This window comes from Oncorhynchus tshawytscha, unplaced genomic scaffold (assembly GCF_018296145.1).
Source record: "Oncorhynchus tshawytscha isolate Ot180627B unplaced genomic scaffold, Otsh_v2.0 Un_contig_6452_pilon_pilon, whole genome shotgun sequence".
Classification (NCBI taxonomy): Eukaryota; Metazoa; Chordata; class Actinopteri; order Salmoniformes; family Salmonidae; genus Oncorhynchus; species Oncorhynchus tshawytscha.
In genome coordinates this window covers 95,901-123,396 of record NW_024609467.1, presented here as the reverse complement: position 1 = coordinate 123,396, position 27,496 = coordinate 95,901, and the positions used below count along the sequence as shown (strand labels likewise).

The window sequence follows — 27,496 nt, the reverse complement described above, 5'->3', positions numbered from 1 at the left end:
GGCTAATATATCAAACACTGTACAGAAACCCAGCCTAAAACCTCAAACAGCAAGCAATGCAGGTAAAACTATCATCTGCATGTAAATGGATCGCTTCCTACTGCCTGAGCTATGTCATTGATGTAAATTGAGAAGAGCATGGGGCCTAGGATTGAGCCTTGGGATACTCCTTTGGTGACTGGCAGTGGCTGAGACAGGAGATTTTCTGACTTTATACACTGCACTTTTTCAGAGAGGTAGTTAGCAAACCAGGCTAAAGACCCCTCAGAGACACCAATTCTCCTTAGCCGGCCCACAATATTGGAATGTTCTACCGTATCAAAAGCTTTGGCCAAGTCAATAAAAATAGCAGCACAATATTGCTTAGAATCAAGGGCAATGGTGACATCATTAAGGACCTTTACGGTTCCAGTGACACATCCATAACCTGAGTGGAAACCAGATTCCGTACCCAAACGAATACTATAGACATTAAGAAAGCCAGTCAGTTGATTATTGACAGGTTTTTCCAACACTTTTGATAAACAGGGTTTTTTTAGGGGTCAAGTTTTAGCACCTTGGACTCAGTGACTCTGTAACGGGGAAGGGGAAAAAGAGGGAGAATCATCGGGGATAGTCGCATTAGAAGTGGTGGGAGATTAGGAAATGTTGGACGGGCAAGGAGACATGGCTCTTCAAATAGGAATCCTGACTTAAGGAAGTGGAGATTAAAGAGCTCAGCTACGTGCTTCTTGTCAGTAACAACCACATCATCAACATTAATGGACATGGGCAGCTGTGAGGAGGAGGGTTTATTCTCCAGATCTAAAACCGTTTTCCAGAACTTCTTGGGGTTAGACCCACAGAGAGAACTGCTCCTTAAAGTAACTAACTTTGGCCTTCCGGATAGCCTGAGTGCACGTATTTCTAATTTGCCCGAACAAGAGCCAGTCAGACTGAGTATGCGTGTGTCGAGCCTTTCGCCAAATGCCATTCTTGAGGTGGAGAAACTCTGCGAGATCACGGTCGAACCAGGGGCTAAAACTGTTTTTAATTCTCATTTTCTTTATGGGGCGTGTTTGGTAACAATACCACTGAAAACATCAAAAAGGTCCAAGCGTTTTCGACAGAGGGGATCAAGCTGATTCTATACCATTTTATAGGAGGCCAGTTAAAAGGTTTTTAGCAAGCGTCTATGACAAATCAGAACAGGTTGTTTCACTGAGCAGCCATTACGAACACAGGCTGTAAAACAGTGATCACTAAGGTCATTACAGAAAACACCAGACTGATACCTGTCAGGATTATTTGTGAGGACAACATTCAGGAGAGTAGCCTTTTCTGGGTGTTTGGAGTCATACCTTGTGGGATTGGTAATAACCTGAGAAAAACTTAGGGAGTCCCATTGCTTTAGAACTTGGTCAGGTGGTTTAAGCATGTCTCAGTTTAGGTCACCTAGCAGGACAAATTCATACTCTGTGTAAGGGGCCAGGAGAGCGCTTAGGGCAGGTAGGGTACAGCCCAGTGCTGATGAAGGACGATTGTACCCAGCAACAGTCAACAAAGAGCTATTTAAAAGTTTAATGCTTGAAACCAGCAAATCAAATTGTTTGGGGACAGACTTGGTGGAGACAACTGAGCACTGGTAAAGATTGCCACTCGTGTGGTGGGGGTACTCCCCCACCTTTGGAAGATCTGTCTTGCCAAAAAAGGTAATAACCAGAAAGGTTAACATCAGTATTCAAAACACTCTTCCTTAACCACGTGTCAGTAATGACCCAAATCTGGATTGGAACTGTGAACCCACACTTTCAACTGATCCATTTTAGGTAATAAGCTTCTAGTGTTAACTTGCAAAAAACCCAGGCTTTTACGAGAGCAGAAATCAGTGAAGCAGATATCAGAGCACAAGTCAGAATTGGGGCTAGCAAAAGTAGATGGGCCAGGGTGTACATGCACATTTCCAGATATCATCAAGAGTAATATAATCAAGGCACGGCAGAGGACAGGGATAGCTCTGCGGTGTTGATTTATGACATCTGAATGTGCATCAGATGGCAAAAAGATTATGTTGTACAGCAATTTCATCAGGTAACATGAATACAAAGCCGGTGAGAGGTGGTTAGAATAGGATGGGAGGCCAAAAGTCTGTGTAACCAATAGAGAGTCAGAGTCCCGATTGTGGGAACAAACATAGTCTGTCTCACGGTTGGGTACAGAAAATTCATAGTCAACAAAGCATGCAGGAGTCATGAGGCAAATAGCAAAATAAATGTTTTTGATATATAACGACTTGGGGCTAGCCATTGTAAGTTCAGAGTCACTCACCCCAACAGGTGTGTGTGCTAGAGGTGAGCGAAAGCTCGGGAGAAAGGGGGAAGTGTGGTGGGCGTACCTGTACCAGACAGTGGGAGACAGGCCAGGGCAGACAGTGAACAAATCGCCAGGTGGAATCCAAGCAGCAGTGTAGCAGGTAATGGGAGTAGGTGTCACACCCACTTGGGGGAAGCTTATATTTCTGGAGGCAGATTTCTTGTAGAAAATGCCAGTGAATGGTCTTAAACAGGAGGGCGCGTCAAAGACTCCTGCCACTCGACACCTTTTACTTCACACCTCGGTGCTAATGAAAGTTGTATCTGGTCTGTCCTTTCAAGCCTGGCAGCTCAGTTCCAGGTTGGATGGTGTCCTTTGGTCTCTGCTATTTGTTAGCTAAAGCACCGTCGGTGTAGCTTGGAAAAAGGAAGCTATAATCTCTCCGGTTAATTTGGGTCAAATATGAGTTGTAGGTTATGAGTTTTGATCTGGAGCGAAAGGCCATGCTGTGGAGGGTAGCATCCTGCATATGTCCCTGCTGAAAAATCCAAGTTTATCCAACTCCAAATCTATCCTTTTGTCAAAAAAAACATGTTGAGAAAGGGTGAGAGCTCAAATGCAGCTGTGTCTCTCTTTCTGAGCGGAGTGGGACTGTTTAAGACAACTTAAAACTATGAGAAATGGTTTATTGAAGAATGCAAAAACCTAAGAAAGAAATTGAGAAAACTATCCAACCAAAAGCATAGAGACCCAGAAAACCTGAGCCTATACCTTCACTATGGTGAATCACTAAAACAATACAGAAATACACTACAGAAAAAAAAGCTCAAAGTAATTGAAGAATCCATAGAATCTAACCACTTCTGGGAAAATTGGAACAGTCAAAATGAAGATGTACGGATGAACCACTTATACAAACTTTTTGGCTCTTGAACAAAGAAAGACACACCCGTAAAAAGCTTAGAATCAGCTATTAAAGACTACCAGAAGCCACTAGAATCTCCAATTTAATTTACTGGAGCACAAAATACAAATCCTCCAACCCCAAAAGGCCTGTGGTGTTGATGGTATAATAAACAAAAGGGTAAAATATACAGACAACCAAATTGACCCCCACCCCCCACCCCCACAACTCTTACTTAGCTGACCTGCTACTCCCCCAATGGACATTATTTCTCCTGCCGCCCCCCTCTCCTATGGACACCCCCCAACAGACTTTACTCTGCCCCCACCCCAACAGACTTTATTCTGCCCCAACGACATTCATCAGTGTTGCTGTTAATATGTATATTATTCCTTTTTTGTTTTATTTCACTCAATGCTGCTGTCATAATTTCTCCTGCTGCTCCCCTATGGTCATTATTTCTCCTGCTGCTCCCCTATGGTCATTATTTCTCCTACTTCCGGCGCCGACAGAGATGGCCGCCTCGCTTCGCGTTCCTAGGAAACTATGCAGTTTTTTGTTTTTTATGTGTTATTTCTTACATTAGTACCCCAGGTCATCTTAGGTTTCATTACATACAGTCGAGAAGAACTACTGAATATAAGAGCAGCGTCAACTCACCATCAGTACGACCAAGAATATGACTTTCGCGAAGCGGATCCTGTGTTCTGCCTTTCACCCAGGACAACGGAATGGATCCCAGCCGGCGACCCAAAAAAACGACTTTGTAAAAGAGGGAAACGTAGTGGACTTCTGGTCAGACTCCGGAGACGGGCACATCGTGCACCACTCCCCAGTATACTTCTCGCCAATGTCCAGTCTCTTGACAACAAGGTTGATGAAATCCGAGCAAGGGTAGCATTCCAGAGGGACATCAGAGACTGCAACGTTCTTTGCTTCACGGAAACATGGCTCACTGGAGAGACGCTATCGGAGTCCGTGCAGCCAGCTGGTTTCTCCACGCATCGCGCCGACAGAAACAAACATCTTTCTGGTAAGAAGAGGGGCGGGGGCATATGCCTTATGGCTAACGAGACGTGGTGTGGTCACAAAAGCATACAGGAACTCAAGTCCTTCTGTTCACCTGATTTAGAATTCCTCACAATCAAATGTCAACCGCATTATCTACCAAGGGAATTATCTTCGATTATAATCACAGCCATATATATTCCCCCCCAAGCAGAGACATCGATGGCTCTAAACAAACTTTATTTGACTCTTTGCAAACTGGAATCCATACATCCTGAGGCTGCATTCATTGTAGCTGGGGATTTTAACAAGGCTAATCTGAAAACAAGACTCCCTAAATTGTATCAGCATATCGATTGCGCAAACAGGGCTGGCAAAACCTTGGATCACTGCTATTCTAACTTCCGCAACGCATATAAGGCCCTGCCCCGCCCTCCTTTCGGAAAAGCTGACCACAACTCCATTTTGTTGATCCCTGCCTACAGACAGAAACTAAAACAAGAAGCTCCCACGCTGAGGTCTGTTCAACGCTGGTCCGACCAATCTGATTCCACACTCCAAGATTGCTTCCATCACGTGGACTGGGATATGTTTCGTATTGCGTCAGACAACAACATTGACGAATACACTGATTCGGTGTGCGAGTTCATTAGAACGTGCGTTGAAGATGTCGTTCCCATAGCAACGATTAAAACATTCCCAAACCAGAAACCGTGGATTGATGGCAGCATTCGCGTGAAACTGAAAGCGCGAACCACTGCTTTTAATCAGGTCAAGGTGACCGGTAACATGACCGAATACAAACAGTGTAGCTATTCCCTCCGCAAGGCAATCAAACAAGCTAAGCGTCAGTATAGAGACAAAGTAGATTCTCAATTCAACGGCTCAGACATAAGAGGTATGTGGCAGGGTCTACAGTCAATCACAGATTACAAAAACAAAAACCAGCCCCGTCACAGACTAGGATGTCTTGCTCCCAGGCAGACTAAATAACTTTTTTGCCCGCTTTGAGGACAATACAGTGCCACTGACACGGCCTGCAACCAAAACATGCGGCCTCTCCTTCACTGCAGCCGAGGTGAGTAAAACATGTAAACGTGTTAACCCTCGCAACGCTGCAGGCCCAGACGGCATCCCCAGCCGCGCCCTCAGAGCATGCGCAGACCAGCTGGCTGGTGTGTTTACGGACATATTCAATCAATCCCTATCCCAGTCTGCTGTTCCCACATGCTTCAAGAGGGCCACCATTGTTACTGTTCCCAAGAAATCTAAGGTAACTGAGCTAAACGACTACCGCCCCGTAGCACTCATTTCCGTCATCATGAAGTGCTTTGAGAGACTAGTCAAGGACCATATCACCTCCACCCTACCTGACACCCTAGACCCACTCCAATTTGCTTACCGCCCAAATAGGTCCACAGACGATGCAATCTCAACCACACTGCACACTGCCCTAACCCATCTGGACAAGAGGAATACCTATGTGAGAATGCTGTTCATCGACTACAGCTCGGCATTTAACACCATAGTACCCTCCAAGCTCGTCATCAAGCTCGAGACCCTGGGTCTTGACCCCCGCCCTGTGCAACTGGGTACTGGACTTCCTGACGGGCCGCCCCCAGGTGGTGAGGGTAGGCAACAACATCTCCACCCCGCTGATTCTCAACACTGGGGCCCCACAAGGGTGCATTCTGAGCCCTCTCCTGTACTGCGTGGCCACGCACGCCTCCAACTCAATCATCAAGTTTGCGGACGACACAACAGTGGTAGGCTTGATTACCAACAACGATGAGACGGCCTACAGGGAGGAGGTGAGGGCCCTCGGAGTGTGGTGTCAGGAAAATAACCTCACACTCAACGTCAACAAAACTAAGGAGATGATTGTGGACTTCAGGAAACAGCCGAGGGAACACCCCCCTATCCACATCGATGGAACAGTAGTGGAGAGGGTAGCAAGTTTTAAGTTCCTCGGCATACACATCACAGACAAACTGAATTGGTCCACCCACACAGACAGCATCGTGAAGAAGGCGCAGCATCGCCTCTTCAACCGAAATTCGGCTTGTCACCAAAAGCACTCACAAACTTCTACAGATGCACAATCAAGAGCATCCTGGCGGGCTGTATCACCGCCTGGTACGGCAACTGCTCCGCCCACAACCGTAAGGCTCTCCAGAGGGTAGTGAGGTCTGCACAACGCATCACCAACTACCTGCCCTCCAGGACACCTACACCACCCGATGTTACAGGAAGGCCATAAAGATCATCAAGGACAACAACCACCCGAGCCACTGCCTGTTCACCCCGCTATCATCCAGAAGGCGAGGTCAGTACAGGTGCATCAAAGCTGGGACCGAGAGACTGAAAAACAGCTTCTATCTCAAGGCCATCAGACTGTTAAACAGCCACCACTAACATTGAGTGGCTGCTGCCAACACACTGACTCAACTCCACTTTAATAATGGGAATTGATGGGAAATGATGTAAAATATATCACTAGCCACTTTAAACAATGCTACCTAATATAATGTTTACATACCCTACATTATTCATCTCATATGTATACGTATATACTGTACTCTATATCATCTAATCATCTACTGCATCTTTATGTAATACATGTATCACTAGCCACTTTAACTATGCCACTTTGTTTACATACTCATCTCATATGTATATACTGTACTCGATACCATCTACTGTATCTTGCCTATGCCGCTCTGTACCATCACTCATTCATATATCTTTATGTACATATTCTTTATCCCCTTACACTTGTGTGTATAAGACAGTAGTTTTGGAATTGTTAGTTAGATTACTTGTTGGTTATTACTGCATTGTCGGAACTAGAAGCACAAGCATTTCGCTACACTCGCATTAACATCTGCTAACCATGTGTATGTGACAAATAAAATTTTATTTGCTCCCCCTATGGTCATTATTCCTCCTGCTGCTCCCCTATGGTCATTATTTCTCCTGCTGCTCCCCTATGGTCATTATTTCTCCTGCTGCTCGAGTCATTAAAACTCGTTTTTCAACTAAGCCACACATTTCTTGTTTACAAACTACAATTTTTGCAAGTCGGTTAGGACATCTACTTTGTGCATTACACAAGTCATTTTTCCAACAATTGTTTACAGACAGATTATTTCACTTAAAATTCACAATTCCAGTAGGTCAGAAGTTTACATACACTAAGTTGACTGTGCCTTTAAACAGCTTGGAAAATTCCAGAAAATGATGTCATGGCTTTAGAAGCTTCTGATAGGCTAACTGACATAATTTGAGTCAATTGGAGGTGTACCTGTGGATGCATTTCAAGGCCTACCTTCAAACTCAAACTTCCTTGACATGGGAAAATCAAAAGAAATCAGCCAAGACCTCAGAAAAAAAATCGTAGACCTCCACAAGTCTGGGTCATCCTCGGGAGAAATGTCCAAACGCCTGAAGGTACCACATTCATCTGTACAAACAATAGTACACAAGTATAAACACCATATGATCACACAGCCGTCATACCGCTCAGTAGGGAGACTTCGTTCTGTCTCCTAAAGATGAATGTACTTTGGTGCAAAAAGTGAAAATGAATCCCAGAACAACAGGAAAGGACCTTGTGAAGATGCTGGAGGAAACTGGTACAAAAGTATATATATCCACAGTAAAACGAGTCCTATATCGATATAACCTGAAAGGCCACTCAGCAAGGAAGAAGCCACTGCTCCAAAACCGCCATAAAAAAGCCAGACTACGGTTTGCAACTGCACATGGAGACAAAGATCATACTTTTTGTAGAAATGTCCACTGGTCTGATGAAACAAAAATAGAACTGTTCGGCCATAACGACCATCGTTATGTTGAGGAAAAGGTGGAGGCTTGCAAGCTGAAGAACACCATCCCAACCGTGAAGCACGGGGGTGGCAGCATCATGTTGTGGGGGTGCTTTGCTGCAGGAGGGAGTGGTGCACCTTACAAAATAGATGTTATCATGAGGAGGAAAATTACATGGATATATTGAAGCAACATCAAGACATCAGTCAGGAACTTAAAGCTTGGTCGCAAATGGGTCTTCCAAATGGACAATGACCCCAAGCATACTTCCAAAGTTGTGATAAAATGGCTTAAGGACAACAAAGTCAAAGTATTGGAGTGGCTATCACAAAGCCCTGACCTCAATCCTATAGAAAATGTGTGGGCATAACTGAAAAAGTGTGTGCGAGCAAGGAAGCCTACAAACCTGACTCAGTTACACCAGCTCTGTCAGGAGGAATGAGCCAAAATTCACCCAACTTATTGTGGGACTTGTGAAAGGCAACCTGAAATGTTTGAGTCAAGTTAAACTATTTAAAGGCAATGCTACCAAATACTAATTGAATGTATGTAAACTTCTGACCCACTGGGAATGTGATCAAATAAATAAAAGCTGACATAAATCATTCCCTCTACTATTATTCTGACATTTCTCATTCTTAAAATGAAAGTGGTGATCCTAACTGACCTAAGACAGGGAATTTTTACTAGGATTATGTCAGGAATTGTGAAAAACGGCGTTGAAATGTATTTGGCTAAGGTGTATGTAAACTTCCGACTTCAACTGTATATAGTGTTACAGTTGTTATGATTTATATAGTGTATTTATTCATCACTACTACAGGTGTTATGTATATCGTGCTCTATCTATTTCTAAAATCTCATTTTATTTCACTAGTCATGCATCTTGGAGCTCGAAACCTAAGATTTTCACTGTACACTGCAATCACGCCTGCAACCATGAACATGTAACTATTAAACACCCAATGTGAATCTGAAAACCTCCTTCAATTGTATGACCACATTAGAGACACATACAGTGCACTCAACTACAGCCTCCTTGATGTTAATGGGGGACTGTTTGGCCCTCCTTTCCTGTAGTCTACGATCAGCTCCTTTGTCTTGCTCACATTGAGGGAGAGGTTGCTGTCCTGGCACCACACTGCCAGGTCTTTGACTACCTCCCTACAGCCTGAGCTCAATTTCGAGTCTATTAGCAAAGGATCTGAATACTAATGTAAATAACGTCCTTTTTATTTTATATACACATTTGCAAACACCTGTTTTCACTTTGTCATTATGGTGTAGTGTGTGTAGATTGATGAGGCAAAAAATTATTTGATCAATTTTAGAATAAGGTAACGTAACAAAATGTGGAAAAAGGGAAGGGGTCTGAATACTTTCCGAATGCCCTGTATTTCCCACAAATAGCACAAACCCACAAAGAATTTGAAAACAAGTCAAATATTGATCAACTATCATATCTGTTAGGTGAAATAGGTGAAATAGCAGTGTGCCATCACCGCAGCAAGATGTGTCCAGTTGCTATGAGAAAAGGCAACCAGCAGAGCACATTGTAAATACAACCTCTATCTGTTTATTTTCCTTTTCATACTTCAACTATTCACACATTTTTTACAACAATGTTGGAGACATTGCTACTCAGTGTCCCTCAGGCTATAAGGAAAGTTTACTGCCATCAATCAAAAATAAAAATGTTAAACGGGGCCAGGACTCAGGTGGAATCATCATTTGGCATAAGCAGGACTGGACTAAAACTTAACAAAAAGGTACAATCTATTGTAACAATAATGTATACAAATGTGCAGCTTATGCTCCTCCTTCAGATTCATCATATTACGATGATCAGTTTGACGACAATCTCCTTACAGAAATCAATCAATTTCAGGCAGAAGGTAAAGTGCTTCTTTGTGTTGATTTGAACCTGCAAGAACAGGTTCTGAGCCTGACTACACTGATGAGGGAGGTAACCACCACATATTTGAACACCCCTCCGTGTACAGTAGCCCTATTGTAAATAAGAGAAACAATCCTGACCAAATACTGAACAAAAACAGGAAGGAGTTAGTGCATCTCTATCGAGCCTTACGCCTGTACATGCTTAATGGTAGAATCCGAGGGGACTCCTTATGTCAGTTTACTTACTGCTCAGATTATGCCACCACTGACATCGACCCCTCCTCCATTAGTGCATTTACTGTCCGACCACAGACACCATTGTCAGATCACAGTCAGATCGTGTTTCTGAAGAAATTAACCAGCAATACTCATTAAAAAACAGCCCAATAAACTCTACATAAACCAATTGTACAGATGGGCTCCAAACAGTGCAAAGAGATTCATTGAAACATTGAACTCAAATTAAATGATGAACTCTATACAGTTCTTCAATAAGTCACAATACCAAAACAATAAAGAAGGTGTCAATTCGGCTACTCAAAACATCAATTGCATATTCCAAAAAGCAGCATCAAAAGCAAATTTGAGAAAACCAGAGAAATGCATCAGTAAAAAAAAGAAAAAATAAGAAAAAAATGGTTTGATAACGAATGTAAAACAATTAGAAAACACCTAAGACAAATGTCAAATGAAAAACATAGGCAGCAAAACAACCCAGAACTACGCTATGAATACTGTGAAACTCTGAAACAGTATAAACATACACTGAAATACATTAATTTGGAAAACACATTTTGATAATCTATACAAAAACATCCCACAAAAAGACTTACAACATAACCAATTAGAAATTCAAGAAATATTGAACATCCTTGAATTAGTCATTATAAACCAAACTCCATTAGATTACCCAATAACCCAACAGGAACTAAATTAAAAGCTCAAATCTATAAAACCAAAGGCTTGTGGTCTAGATAACATCAGAAATGAAATGCTGAAAAACTGCACACCTGAGTTGCAAAATGCTGTGCTTAAATTGTTCAACATGGTACTAACTTCTGGCTGCTTTACTGATGCCTGGAACCAGACATCTCCCCTATCTACTTTTTTATCCACAAAAGTGGAGACAAATCAGACCCAACAATTACAGGGGAATTTGCGTAAACAGCCACCTGGGAAAGGTTTTCTGAAGCATTTTGAATTCAAGACTTCAAACCTTTCTTCAAGAAAGAAATGTCAATTTGGCTTTCTCCCCAACCAAGGTGTGAGACAAGGCTGCAGTTTGAGTCCAAACCTTTTTAACATTTATGTCAATGACTTAGCAGACATGTTGGACCAATTTCAGCCCCAGGACTGAACTATTTGAGGTAGAGAGGTAAAATACCTGCTATATGCTGAAGATTTGGTTCTTATATCACCAACCAAAGGTCTTCAACAGAACCTTAACATTCAGCAATATTGCCATAACTGGGCCCTGGCAGAAAATTATTTTCCAGAAAACATCAGAAACACAAATATAAATTCACCCTGAACAACACCATTACCGAACACACAAAAAAATGACTCATTCCTTAGTCTGACCATATGTGCATGGGGCAACTTTAATATGGCAGTGATTTAAAAAATAAATAAATTAACCTTTATTTAACCAGGCAAGTCAGTTAAGAACAAATTCTTATTTACAATGACGGCCTACACCGGCCAAACCCGGACGACGCTGGGCCAATTGTGCACCACCCTATGGGACTCCCAATCACGACCGGTTGTGATACAGCATGGATTGCAACCAGGGTGTCTGTAGTGACGCCTCTAGCACTGAGATGCAGTGCCTTAGACCGCTGCACCACTCTGGAGCCCAGTCAATGCACTGAAGAAAAAGCCTGCAGAGCATTGTATGAAATTATAAAAAATCAACAAACCATTTGGAATTTGGATCAAAATATTTGAGAGTGTAATCCTACCTCACTACCTCAAAGGAAGTGAGGTTTGGGGGCCATTCAATAAACTGGACTTTAAAATGTGGGACAAACATCCAATTGAAGCCCTATATGCAGAATTCTGTTGGAAAATTCTAAAGAAGTCCAAAGAAATACACCAACTAATGCATGTAGGGCAGAATTGGGACCCTTTCCAGTGGTAATGAAAATGCAGAAAAATATTGGAAAGATGACACAAAATCCCAAAGCCGACTAAATTGCTATTTGGCACTAAACAGAGAATATGAATTGGCTGATTAGCTCTACTCTGTCAGAGATACGAAGCACATACAGATCCTTACCATGTACAGGCTGAGTGACCACCAATTGGCAATAGAAACCGGCAGACATAAAAAGACATGGCTCCCCAAAGAGGAGCGTGTATGTGGTCACTGCCGAACAGGGGAGATAGAAACAGAGATACACTTTCTCCTTTACTCTGAGAAATATTCCTCACCAAGAGATTCATTATTCACAGAAATAAATACATTTATTCCACATTTTAACTTATTAAACCCAGAGGAAAAACTAAAAATACTCATGGGCGAAGGAGCAATGGCTCCTATGTAATAAGACTTAAGATTTCCTGGGGTAATAGTGTAAGAAATAATACATAAAAAAATCTAAATACTGCATAGTTTCCTAAGAACGCAAAGCGATGTGGCAATCTCTGTCGGCGCCGGAAGTCAGGTACAGCCACCTGGTTTCTTCACGCATCGCGGAGGCAGAAGCAAACATCTCTCTGGTAAGAAGAAGGGCGGGGGTGTATGCCTTATGATTAATGCGTAATGGTGTGATCATAACAACATACAGGAACTCAAATCCTTGTGTTCACCAAGAATTCATTACAATCAAATGCCGACCACATTATCTACCCCCACCACATATCCTGAGGCTGCAATTATTGTAGCTGGGGATTTTAACAAGGCTAATCTGAAAACAAGGCTCCCTAAATTTGAATCAGCATATCGAATGTGCGACCAGGAAACTTAGGAAACTATGCAGTATTTTGATTCTGGATCATTGTTACTCTAACTTCCACGATGCATACAGAGCCCTCCCCCGCCCTCCATTCGGTAAATCTAACCACGACTCCATTTTGTTGCTCCCAGCCTAAAGACAGAAACTGAAACAGGAAATGCCCATTCTCAGGTCTGTTCAACGCTGGTCCGACCAATCTGATTCCACGCTTCAAGATTGCTTCGATCACGTGGACTGGGATATGTTCCGGATAGCGTCGAACAACAACATTGTTGTATACGCTGATTCGGTGAGCGAGTTTATTAGCAAGTGTATCGGTGGTGTTGTGCCCACGGCGACTATTAAAACCCTCCCCAACCAGAAACAGTGGATTGATGGCACTGCTCAAACCACTGCTTTTAATCAGGGCAAGGCGACCAGAAACATGACCGAATACAAACAGTGTAGCTATTCCCTCCACAAGGCAATCAAACAAGCTAAGCATCAGTATAGAGACAAAGTAGTCGCAATTCAACGGCTCAGACATGAGAGGTATGTGGCAGGGTCTACAGTCAATCATGGACTGCAAAAAAGAAAACCAGCGCTGTCGCGGACCCTGATGTCTTGCTCCCAGACAGACTAAATAGCTTTAATCTGACACGACAGGTGGATTAACAAAAGGCTAAGCTGTGTTTTCCTATATTGCACTTGTGATTTCATGAATATAAATATTTGTAGTAATATTTATTGAATGTAGCGCTATGCTATTCAGCGGTTGTTGATGACACTTATCCCGATATAGGGATTGCAGCCATAACAAGTTAAACAATGGCACTTTATATAATGTTTACATACCCTACATTACTCATCTCATATGTATATACTGTACTCTATACCATCTACTGCACCATGTCTATGCCGTTCGGCCATTGCTCATCCATATTTATATGTACATATTCTTATTCATTCCTTTACACTTGTGTGTATAAGGTAGTTGTTGTGAAATTGTTCGATTACTTGTTAGATATTACTGCATGGTCGGAACTAGAAGCACAAGCATTTCGCTATACTCACATTAACATCTGCTAACCATGTGTATGTGACAAATAGTAGTGGTATGGGTAGTAGGGGTGATGGTAATGATAGCAGTTTAGTGATGGTGGTGGTAGTAGTAGTAATGATGATGGTAGTTTTAGTACTTATGTAATGGTGAGGATGACAGAGTTTCATTTTCCATGTTTAGCTTTTTATATATTATATTTCTACTATTGACTGTTACCATTTTTTATTATTATTATTATTAACTACCATTTTATTTTATTATTTGTTATACTTTATTATTTTATTACAATGTATATCGTATACATTGTTGTTATTAGAGGTTGACCGATTAATCGTAATGGCAGATTAATTTGGGCCAATTTCAAGTTTTCATAACAATCGGAAATCGGTATTTTTGGGCGCCGATATGCCGATTTAAAATATATATATATATATATTTTTTTTAATACCTTTATTTAACTAGTTAAGTCAGTTAAGAACACGTTCTTATTTTCAATGACGGCCTAGGAACGGTGGATTAACTGCCTCGTTCAGGGGCAGAACGACAGATTTTCACCAATTACTTGACACATTGGAAGGAAATGACAAAAAAAACAGAGCAGGCTATAATGCTATTTGGCCCTAAACAGAGAGTACACAGTGTCAGAAAACCTGACCACTGTGACTGACCCAAACTTAAGGAAAGCTTTCACTATGTACAGACTCAGTGACCATAGCCTTGATATTGAGAAAGTCCGCCGTAGACAGACATGGCACTCAAGAGAAGACAGGCTATGTGCTCAATGCCCACAAAATTAGGTGGAAACTGAGCTGCACTTAAACTCCTGCCCAATGTATGAACATATTATGTTTCACTCAAATTACACAGACCCACAAAGAATTTGAAAACAAACCCGATTTTGATAAACTCTCATATCTACTGGGTGAAATTCCAGTGTGCCATCACTGCAGCAAGATTTGTGACCTGTTGCCACAAGAAAAGGGCAACCAGTGAAGAACAAACACCATTGCAAATACAACACATATTTATGCTTATTTATTTTCCCTTTTGTACTATAAGCATTTGTACATCGTTACAACACTTGTAATGTCTTTATTCTTTTGAAACTTCAGTGAGTGTAATGTTTACTGTTAATTTTTATTGTTTATTTCACTTTTGTATATTATCTACCTCACTTGCTTTGGCAATGTTAACACGTTTCCCATGCCAATAAAGCCCTTTGAATTGAATTGAGAGAGACAGACAAAGAGAAGTCATGCAGAAGAACATCTCCTTCCATGTTATAAATTTCTGGTTAACAAGATTAAATTCGCAAAATATATATAGTTAATCAAACTGTACAACCGAAGATCAACCCAGGAGAAAAATATTGGTCTTTTAACTCACTCTCTGTCAATCTTCATCGTGCTAGCTAGCCAAATCAAATCTGGCAGCTAGTTTAGCGTCTAGCTCCAACTGTTTACTGCTGGTAACCATAGCAACATGGCCACAGGCAGCAGCAGCAGAAACTGAGACTTTCCCCCCTTTTAAAAACAAATTCCATCAGAAATCAAATCAGAGAAGGGAAGAATCCATTTTAAACACAGAATTCAGAGGGAGAAGCCAGAAACTTTGTTTGCCAACTGCTCACAAAACAGGACTGTTACAAACCTGTTATTTTACACAGACAACACTACTGCCTGGCATACAGCTGTAACCAGGCATTTCAGCTATACCACAAAGAAAGGCCTCTGCAAGGGAAGGCAAATCCACATGTTTGAGGACAGCGATAAGGACCAGGAAAACAGGTTTCTGACAGTAAACATGTATCAGAATGGCACTGTCATGGTCCAGGGCAGTGGGGCTGCACTCAGCTCTTTTGTGCAGGACTTCCCCACCCTGGGATAGATGGAGGAAACCAAAAAGGACAAGGACAGCACCCCGACCTCTCCCCTCACCCCAGGCACCCCAACAGCAGGACTATCCTCCCCCCTGCCTGCCTACAACCACCAGAGCCAAGAACACACTACCATCAACCTGCTGAGAGACAGGCTGGCTCTGTTAGAGGTATGAGTTACTGAGCTAAAGGAGCAGCCCCCCAGCTACACCACCTCCAGACTGCTGAGAGACAGGCTGGCTCTGTTAGAGGTATGAGTTACTGAGCTAAAGGAGCAGCCCCCCAGCTACACCACCTCCAGACTGCTGAGAGACAGGCTGGCTCTGTTAGAGGTATGGGTTACTGAGCTGAAGGAGCAGCCCCCAGCTACACCACCTCCAGACTGCTGAGAGACAGGCTGGCTCTGTTAGAGGTATGGGTTACTGAGCTAAAGGAGCAGCCCCCCAGCTACACCACCTCCAGACTGCTGAGAGACAGGCTGGCTCTGTTAAGAGGTATGGGTTACTGAGCTGAAGGAGCAGCCCCCCAGCTACACCACCTCCAGACTGTTCACCTATTGCTCACCTCTTGGCCACAGTACAGTAGATTACATACATTGACCCTTTCTCTCTCAGCTCATTCACCATGAAGCCACTAACACTGTCTGATCACAGCTAAATTACATTGTTCCTCAAAAGAACAGACATGGACACAACCACACATTCACAGCCCAGTAAGCTGTACAGCATCAGAAATTCACACAGATGGGCCCAAAACAGCACAGAAGAATAACAGAAAGCAACCTGTAACCAAAAAAAACAGAACACCATCCAACCAAAAGCAGAGACCCAAATAATGGTGAATTACACCTTCAGTACTGTGAGACTTTAAAACTCTATAAACGTACATTCAGAACCAAAAAAAGCAAGAAAGCACGCAGGGCAATCTACACCATGAAAACACAAATTCAAATACCTATTAATACCTTCTAAAACAAGACTAAAACACCCCATTGAAACCTTGCATGCAGAGCTCTATGAGATTATCCTACATGTCCAGAGGAAAACTACAAACAATTAGGCCAATATCCACTAATAATAAAGACTCAAAAAAAAAAGCAATTCAGTTTTGGAAACATCTAAAATACAGTGACCCCCTCTCATATCATTACCAAGTCCTGCAATGCCAAGAGCTGAGCAAAGTAAAGAATCCTCTCATCCAGCTGGTCCTGGGGCTGAGTTCACAAGCCTGTTCTACTAACACACAGAAGACTCAGGATCAGAACATCCAATCAATCAGAATAAACCAAATTACAACATAGTCAACAACAAAAAAATATTACTTATTGGGAAACACAAGCACAAAGCAAAATGCAGTGCTATCTGGCCCTAAATTGACAGTACACCGTGGCAAACTATTTGACCATGGTTACTGAACAAAACCTAAACAAAGTACAGGCTCAGTGAGCACAGCATTGAAAACATGGCTCCCTGTAGAGGAAAGGCTGTGCAACCACTGCAAACTCCCACTAGTCCATGCCTTCAATCCAATTCTTTCAGATGTGGAAAGTAGTGAACGAATGCACACTTTGGGTGAAAGGAGTTAATATTGGGATGCAACCCTAATCTCAACTGTCTCCTCAGCATCTAGCTAGTTGTTTCATGGCCTGTCTCCTTAGCATCGAGCTAGTTGTTTCATGGCCTGTCTCAACTTTCTCCTTGGCATCTAGCTAGTTGTTTCATGGCCTGCCTCCTTAGAATCTAGCTAGTTGTTTCATGGCCTGGCTCCTTAGCATCTAGCTAGTTGTTTCATGGCCTGTCTCCTTAGAATCTAGCTAGTTGTTTCATGGCCTGGCTCCTTAGCATCTAGCTAGTTGTTTCATGGTCTGTCTCAACTTTCTCCTTAGCATCTAGCTAGTTGTTTCATTGCCTGTCTCCTTAGCATCTAGCTAGTTGTTTCATGGCCTGTCTCAACTTGCTCCTTAGAATCTAGCTAGTTGTTTCATGGCCTGTCTCAACTTTCTCCTCAGCATCTAGCTAATTGTTTCATGGCCTGTCTCCTTAGCATCTAGCTAGTTGTTTCATGGCCTGTCTCCCTAGAATCTAGGTGGTTGTTTCATGGCCTGTCTCGACTTTCTCCTTGGCATCTAGCTAGTTGTTTCATGGCATGTCTCCTTAGCATCAAGCTAGTTGTTTCATTGCTTGTCTCCCTAGAATCTAGCTAGTTGTTTCATGGCCTGTCTCCTTAGCATCTAGCTAGTTGTTTCATGGCCTGTCTCCTTAGCATCTAACTAGTTGTTTCATTGCCTGACTCCTTAGCATCTAGCTAATTGTTTCATAGCCTGACTCCTTAGCATCTAGCTAGTTGTTTCATGGCCTGCCTCCTTAGCATCTAGCAAGTTGTTTCATTGCCTGACTCCTTAGCATCTAGCTAGTTGTTTCATGGCCTGTCTCAACTTCTCCTTAGCATCTAGCTAGTTGTTTCATGGCCTGTCTCCTTAGCATCTAGCTAATTGTTTCATAGCCTGACTCCTTCGCATCTAGCTAGTTGTTTCATTGCCTGCTTCCTTAGCATCTAGCTAGTTGTTTCATGGCCTGTCTCCTTAGAATCTAGCTAGTTGTTTCATGGCCTGGCTCCTTAGCATCTAGCTAGTTGTTTCATGGCCTGTCTCCTTAGCATCTAGCTAATTGTTTCATAGCCTGACTCCTTCGCATCTAGCTAGTTGTTTCATTGCCTGCTTCCTTAGCATCTAGCTAGTTGTTTCATGGCCTGTCTCCTTAGAATCTAGCTAGTTGTTTCATGGCCTGGCTCCTTAGCATCTAGCTAGTTGTTTCATGGCCTGTCTCCTTAGCATCTAGCTAATTGTTTCATAGCCTGACTCCTTCGCATCTAGCTAGTTGTTTCATTGCCTGCTTCCTTAGCATCTAGCTAGTTGTTTCATGGCCTGTCTCCTTAGAATCTAGCTAGTTGTTTCATTGCCTGTCTCCTTAGCATCTAGCTAGTTGTTTCATGGCCTGTCTCAACTTGCTCCTTAGAATCTAGCTAGTTGTTTCATGGCCTGTCTCAACTTCTCCTCAGCATCTAGCTAATTGTTTCATGGCCTGTCTCCTTAGCATCTAGCTAGTTGTTTCATGGCCTGTCTCCCTAGAATCTAGGTGGTTGTTTCATGGCCTGTCTCGACTTTCTCCTTGGCATCTAGCTAGTTGTTTCATGGCATGTCTCCTTAGCATCAAGCTAGTTGTTTCATTGCTTGTCTCCCTAGAATCTAGCTAGTTGTTTCATGGCCTGTCTCCTTAGCATCTAGCTAGTTGTTTCATGGCCTGTCTCCTTAGCATCTAACTAGTTGTTTCATTGCCTGACTCCTTAGCATCTAGCTAATTGTTTCATAGCCTGACTCCTTAGCATCTAGCTAGTTGTTTCATGGCCTGCCTCCTTAGCATCTAGCAAGTTGTTTCATTGCCTGACTCCTTAGCATCTAGCTAGTTGTTTCATGGCCTGTCTCAACTTCTCCTTAGCATCTAGCTAGTTGTTTCATGGCCTGTCTCCTTAGCATCTAGCTAATTGTTTCATAGCCTGACTCCTTCGCATCTAGCTAGTTGTTTCATTGCCTGCTTCCTTAGCATCTAGCTAATTGTTTCATGGCCTGCCTCCTTAGCATCTAGCTAGTTGTTTCATCGCCTGTCTCCTCAGCATCTAGCTAGTTGTTTCATGACCTGCCTCCTTAGCATCTAGCTAGTTGTTTCATGGCCTGTCTCCTTAGCATCTAGCTAATTGTTTCATAGCCTGACTCCTTCGCATCTAGCTAGTTGTTTCATTGCCTGTCTCCTCAGCATCTAGCTAGTTGTTTCATTGCCTGCCTCCTTAGCATCTAGCAAGTTGTTTCATTGCCTGACTCCTTAGCATCTAGCTAGTTGTTTCATTGCCTGTCTCCTCAGCATCTAGCTAGTTGTTTCATTGCCTGCCTCCTTAGCATCTAGCAAGTTGTTTCATTGCCTGACTCCTTAGCATCTAGCTAGTTGTTTCATGGCCTGTCTCAACTTCTCCTTAGCATCTAGCTAGTTGTTTCATGGCCTGTCTCCTTAGCATCTAGCTAGTTGTTTCATGGCCTGTCTCCTTCGCATCTAGCTAGTTGTTTCATTGCCTGCTTCCTTAGCATCTAGCTAATTGTTTCATGGCCTGCCTCCTTAGCATCTAGCTAGTTGTTTCATCGCCTGTCTCCTCAGCATCTAGCTAGTTGTTTCATGGCCTGCCTCCTTAGCATCTAGCAAGTTGTTTCATGGCCTGTCTCCTTAGCATCTAGCTAGTTGTTTCATTGCCTGTCTCCTCAGCATCTAGCTAGTTGTTTCATTGCCTGCCTCCTTAGCATCTAGCAAGTTGTTTCATTGCCTGACTCCTTAGCATCTAGCTAGTTGTTTCATGGCCTGTCACAACTTGTCCTTAACATCTAGCTAGTTGTTTCATGGCCTGTCTCCTTAGCATCTAGCTAGTTGTTTCATGGCCTGTCTCCTTAGCATCTAGCAAGTTGTTTCATGGCCTGTCTCCTCAGCATCTAGCTAGTTGTTTCATGGCCTGTCTCCTCAGCATCTAGCTAGTTGTTTCATTGCCTGTCTCCTCAGCATCTAGCAAGTTGTTTCATGGCCTGTCTCCTCAGCATCTAGCTAGTTGTTTCATGGCCTGTCTCCTCAGCATCTAGCTAGTTGTTTCATTGCCTGTCTCCTCAGCATCTAGCTAGTTGTTTCATTGCCTGTCTCCTTAGCATCTAGCAAGTTGTTTCATTGCCTGACTCCTTAGCATCTAGCTAGTTGTTTCATGGCCTGTCTCCTCAGCATCTAGCTAGTTGTTTCTTGGCCTGTCTCCTCAGCATCTAGCTAGTTGTTTCATGGTCTGTCTCAACAGACCTGCCACCACTCTAGATATGCCTGGAAGACAACACTGATTCTGCTAGACTATTGCACCTGTTACTTTCTAACTTCTGTTCCTTATTTGCCAGTACATACTATTTTAATTTAGAGTGAGACAGTAATACAAATACACATTAATGTGAATAACTGGATAAATGCATAGTGACATATTTGCTAACATTGCAAAGAAATTGTGAACTACAGATCTAAAATGAGGATAAGTTGTTAAGAAATCAGACCTGGCCCCTTACTTTTTTCAATCTTTACTAACGAGTAGCCAGTGTGTCTGTGTATGCAGATGACTCAACACTATACACGTAGCTACTAAAGCAACTGAAATGACTGCAACACTTAAAGAGCTGCAGTTAGTTTCAGAATAGGTAGCAAGGAATAAGTTAGTCCTAAATATTTCCAAAACTAAAAGCATTGTATTTGGGAAAAATCATTCACTAAACCCTAAACCTCAACTGTATCTTGTAATGAATAATGTGGAAATTGAGCAAGTTGAGGTGACATAACTGCTTGGAGTAACCCTGGATTGTAAACTGTCATGGTCAAAACATGTTGATACAACAGTAGCTAAGATGGGGAGAAGTCTGTCTATAATAAAGCGCTGCTCTGTCTTCTTAACAACATTATCAACAAGGCAGGTTCTACAGGCCCTAGTTTCTACCTTCTTAACAACATTATCAACAAGGCAGGTCCTACAGTCCCTAGTTTCTACCTTCTTAACAACATTATCAACAAGGCAGGTCCTACAGGCCCTAGTTTCTACCTTCTTAACAACATTATCAACAAGGCAGGTCCTACAGGCCCTAGTTTCTACCTTCTTAACAACATTATCAACAAGGCAGGTCCTACAGGCCCTAGTTTCTACCTTCTTAACAACATTATCAACAAGGCAGGTCCTACAGGCCCTAGTTTCTACCTTCTTAACAACACTATCAACAAGGCAGGTCCTACAGGCCCTAGTTTGGTCGCACCTGGACTACTGTTCAGTTGTGTGGTCAAGTGCCACAAAGAGGGACTTGGGAAAATTGCAATTGGCTCAGAACAGTGCAGCATGGCTGGCCCTTAAAAGTACAGGGAGAGCTAACATTAATGACATGCATGTCAATCTCTCCTGGCTCAAAGTTGAAGAGAGATTGACTTCATCATTACTTGTTTTTGCAAGCTGAATGTACCAAGCTGTCTGTTTAAAATACACCCACGCATACCCCACAAGACATGTCACCAGAGGTCTCTTCAAAGTCCCCAAGTCCAGAATAGACTATGGGAGGCGCACAGTACTACATAGAGCCATGACTACATGGAACTCTATTCCACATCAGGTAACTGATGGAAGCAGTAGAATCAGATCAAATAAAAACATAAAATACACCTTATGGAACAACGGGGAGTGTGAAGAGACACAAAAGTACATGCATATGCACACATTGTGATATTGTTGTATGGTGGTATCAAACAGTTTGTATTGTAGATATGTAGTAATGTAATAATTGTATATGATGTACTGTTTTATCCTTTGTTTTGTATGTAATGTAAGTATTTTAACATGTTTGGACCCCAGGAAGAGTAGCAGCTAATGGGAATCCATAATAAACACCAGGAAGAGTAGCTGCTGCCTTGACAGGTACTAATGGGGATCCATAATAAACCCCAGAAAGAGTAGCTGCTAATGGGGATCCATAATGAACCCCAGGAAGAGTAGCAGCTAATGGGAATCCATAATAAATCCCAGGAAGAGTAGCTGCTACCTTGGCAGGAACTAATGGGGATCCATAATAAACCCCAGGAAGAGTAGCTGCTGCCTTGACAGGAACTAATGGGGATCCATAATAAACCCCAGGAAGAGTAGCTGCTGCCTTGGCAGGGATCCCCTTGTCATGCTATTTATGGTATCCTATGTGTGCACCTCTCTGGCAGGATGATCTAATTAATAGGAATGATTCAGTCTTCCCTAGGACCTAGTTCATCACTGACTGCTTCATGGTCCAGTCTGGGGGCCCCACTCTGAGGACAGAACATTCAGACATTTGTTGGAACCAATCAACAATTAGTTTGATATAAAACTAATGGGCTCCCAAGCGGTCTAAGGAACTGGTTCGATTCCAGGCTGTATCACAACCGGAGTGATTGGGAGTCCCATAGAGCTGTGCACAATTGGCCCCAGCGTCATCCGGGTTTGGCCAGGGTAGACCGTCATTGTAAATAATAATTTGTTCTTAACTGACTTGTCTTGTTAAATAAAGGTTACAAAACCCGTCGCTGTCTGACCCTGAACTGAAGTGTCTTTCAAATAGCAGGACTGACCTGATATGGCCACAGATCAAGCAATGCCCAGATAATAGCCAACAGACATTGTCAGAATAAGTTAATTCTATTCCATGTATGTTAGCATTTTGTTTATGGTGATGTAGCTTTGACTTACTGTCAAATGGCACAGCTAGTCTGATACTCTTGAGCTAGCTAACTAGCTGAAGTTAGTTCTCAAAATGATTCATGTTTACCTTGATCATCAGGCATCCCACATGTAACTATTTTTGGGGGGCTTTATTAATGTAATTTGATGTGACTCATTTTACTATATATAATGCCACATATTTCAGGCAAAACTAGCTAATGTTAGCTAGCTAGTCGAGGAGCATTGCTAGCCAGACAGCGACTGGTCTTGTTTTGTTTTTATCAGTAGTGAAATATCAACTGTGAAGAACGAGGTATTGTCTGTCCGTCTACGATTAATTTGACACAATGAGCCAGAAGATGTCCTTGGTTTGGCCCAGATTCGGTTCTGATGTTTTTGTTGACTAACAACGTTAACTGGTTTTGAAGTTAACCAACGAGATTCAAAATAGCTAACTAGCCAGTGTCCTCAATAACAAGTTAAAAGGCTATTGATACGGGCTGTTAGCTAGCTGGTGAAGCTGTATTCTGCCTTGCTAGGTAGAAAGATAGTAAACCAGTTAATTAGTTAAATAACTAGTAACAATACCATGATGGTATAACTCATGGATAACTAAATGGAAACTCTAGCTAGCTAACAAGGTTGCTCTGCTTGACCAGGCCTGGTTAACCAAGTTAGCTTGCGATAGCTAAAATCAATGGTCAATATCAAGCACCGTTTAGAAACAAAAGGCCCCTCACCGTAATATATATATTTTTAAACCCACTGGTGTTGCCAACTATCATCGTACAAGTTGGTTCGAGATGCTAAAAAAAAGTAATGATTGAAATGAGCTACAAGGCATGTTTCCGCATATTGTTTTAGAAATACATCGGCGTCCAACGACATGTTTATTCTTTGAGGGGAAAACATAGTACTGGTAGCTAGCTAGCTACGGGAAATGGAAAAATATGTTTAACTACGAACCTTTCATTTCCATGCTTCCACTAAAAGGCAACGAATCGTATCTCAGCCGTTCATTTCCACCATCAGTTATTTAACTAGCTAAACAATGGAAAACTGCGTTGTAACCATTCTCAGGCTCAGTGCTATGTAAAAACGTATATGTTTTTCAGAGTCTAACATCATAGGCTACTTTACTAGGTAGGTGGAGGCAGATTAGTAAGCAGCTTCCCAGATAACAAAAAAATGTCCTCCCGCTTGCTATTTGCCGCTTTCCTTACGCCCAGGTCAACATCAAGTCTCGGACCACCTGTCTCAAACCCAGTCTCTACCCCAAGCCACAAGACTGCCCCAACAGCTGAACCCTGGGCTGACTCCTGCACCCTACCACACACTTATTAACATTTATTCATATTCTTTACACACTGAAGTCAGTTTTGTCTACCTGACCAACGCAATAGTTCTGTCACCTTACTGCACTACTAATGTATATACTTCAAATCAAATCAAATTTTATTTGTCACATACACATGGTAAGCAGATGTTAGTGCGAGTGTAGCGAAATGCTTGTGCTTCTAGTTCCGACAATGCAGTAATAACCAACAAGTAATCTAACTAACAATTCCAAAACTACTACCTTATAGACACAAGTGTAAGGGGATAAAGAATATGTACATAAAGATATATGAATGAGTGATGGTACAGAGCGGCATAGGCAAGATACAGTAGATGGTATTGAGTGCAGTATATACATATGAGATGAGTATGTAAACAAAGTGGCATAGTTAAAAGTGGCTAGTGATACATGTATTACATAAGGATGCAGTAGATGATATAGAGTACAGTATATACGTATACATATGAGATGAATAATGTAGGGTATGTAAACATTATATTAGGTAGCATTGTTTAAAGTGGCTAGTGATATATTTTACATCATTTCCCATCAATTCCCATTATTAAAGTGGCTGGAGTTGAGTCAGTGTGTTGGCAGCAGCCACTCAATGTTAGTGGTAGCTGTTTAACAGTCTGATGGCTGCAACTGCATTGTACTGAGGGGCACAACTTTCATTGGGAATGGGGGACATAACCATCCCAACCATATTCTGAAATTTCATTTTTGTCCCCCCCAGTTTTATCATGCAGTGATATAAAATGCGGCATCGGTGTGCTTTAGGTTGTGTTGAGGAGTCGACTCCAAAATAATCGATTCCTCAACTCCTTTGCGGTCGACTTGCATTTCTGGGCGTCAAGCTTGACTCCTAAGATTCAGTATTTTTGCAACGGAGGAAACTATTTGCCGCAGTCTACTTCAGGCTCCCGAGTGGTGCAGCGGTCTAAGGCAATGCATATCAGTGTTAGAGGGGTCACTACAGAACCAGGTTCGACTCCAGGCCGTATCACAATGGGTTTGGCTGGGGTAGGCTGTCACTGATTTGGCTAGTTAAATAAATAAACACAAACTACCTCATCTTTCACAGCAAAGAGTGAGCTAGCAAGGGAGGGGGTAGGTGCATAGGTAGGTGTGTCAACCACCAGGCTGAACTGGGTGGAAATTTTGAGCCTAAATTAGCCATAGCTCTGTGAGTAAGCGAGATTGAGCTAGCGTAATAGTGAAAACTTCTCAATCAAACATATTTTAACGTTTCAATTTTTTTTCTATATAATTTTGCCTAACAGGGTGGAAATGTATGAGTGGGATACACAAACTAACAACATGAAACATGGACAAAAAAGTATTCAGACCCCTTGACCTTTTCCACACTTATCCAAGATGGCGTAGCAGTCTTTGTCCTGTCGTGTCCCTTGTACAGTGCCTTGCGAAAGTATTCGGCCCCCTTGAACATTGCGACCTTTTGCCACATTTCAGGCTTCAAACATAAAGATATAAAACTGTATTTTTTTGTGAAGAATCAACAACAAGTGGGACACAATCATGAAGTGGAATGACATTTATTGGATATTTCAAACTTTTTTAACAAATCAAAAACTGAAAAATTGGGCGTGCAAAATTATTCAGCCCCCTTAAGTTAATACTTTGTAGCGCCACCTTTTGCTGCGATTACAGCTGTAAGTCGCTTGGGGTATGTCTCTATCAGTTTTGCACATCGAGAGACTGACATTTTTTCCCATTCCTCCTTGCAAAACAGCTCGAGCTCAGTGAGGTTGGATGGAGAGCATTTGTGAACAGCAGTTTTCAGTTCTTTCCACAGATTCTCGATTGGATTCAGGTCTGGACTTTGACTTGGCCATTCTAACACCTGGATATGTTTATTTTTGAACCATTCCATTGTAGATTTTGCTTTATGTTTTGGATCATTGTCTTGTTGGAAGACAAATCTCCGTCCCAGTCTCAGGTCTTTTGCAGACTCCATCAGGTTTTCTTCCAGAATGGTCCTGTATTTGGCTCCATCCATCTTCCCATCAATTTAAACCATCTTCCCTGTCCCTGCTGAAGAAAAGCAGGCCCAAACCATGATGCTGCCACCACCATGTTTGACAGTGGGGATGGTGTGGTCAGGGTGATGGGCTGTGTTGCTTTTACGCCAAACATAACGTTTTGCATTGTTGCCAAAACGTTCAATTTTGGTTTCATCTGACCAGAGCACCTTCTTCCACATGTTTGGTGTGTCTCCCAGGTGGCTTGTGGCAAACTTTAAACAACACTTTTTATGGATATCTTTAAGAAATGGCTTTCTTCTTGCCACTCTTCCATAAAGGCCAGATTTGTGCAATATACGACTGATTGTTGTCCTATGGACAGAGTCTCCCACCTCAGCTGTAGATCTCTGCAGTTCATCCAGAGTGATCATGGGCCTCTTGGCTGCATCTTTGATCAGTCTTCTCCTTGTATGAGCTGAAAGTTTAGAGGGACGGCCAGGTCTTGGTAGATTTGCAGTGGTCTGATACTCCTTCCATTTCAATATTATCGCTTGCACAGTGCTCCTTGGGATGTTTAAAGCTTGGGAAATCTTTTTGTATCCAAATCCGGCTTTAAACTTCTTCACAACAGTATCTCGGACCTGCCTGGTGTGTTCCTTGTTCTTCATGATGCTCTCTGCGCTTTTAACGGAACTCTGAGACTATCACAGTGCAGGTGCATTTATACGGAGACTTGATTACACACAGGTGGATTGTATTTATCATCATTAGTCATTTAGGTCAACATTGGATCATTCAGAGATCCTCACTGAACTTCTGGAGAGAGTTTGCTGCACTGAAAGTAAAGGGGCTGAATAATTTTGCACGCCCAATTTTTCAGTTTTTGATTTGTTAAAAAAGTTTGAAATATCCAATAAATGTCGTTCCACTTCATGATTGTGTCCCACTTGTTGTTGATTCCTCACAAAAAAATACAGTTTTATATCTTTATGTTTGAAGCCTGAAAAAGGTCGCAAAGTTCAAGGGGGCCGAATACTTTCGTAAGGCACTGTATATATCTTTTTCTTTGCATATCTTTTAAA

General features: G+C 42.3%; 1 protein-coding gene across 1 annotated transcript in view; it reads right to left on the bottom strand.

The window, feature by feature from the left end:
• Positions 1 to 24,359, bottom strand: part of LOC112235449 (speckle-type POZ protein-like A) — a 58,097-nt gene extending 33,738 nt beyond the window's left edge. The window contains exon 1 of the mRNA XM_024403907.2: positions 24,057 to 24,359. The gene's annotated coding sequence lies outside the window, so the exon portion shown is untranslated. The remainder of the gene's footprint in view (positions 1 to 24,056) is intronic.
• Between the last annotated feature and the right edge of the window lie 3,137 nt (positions 24,360 to 27,496).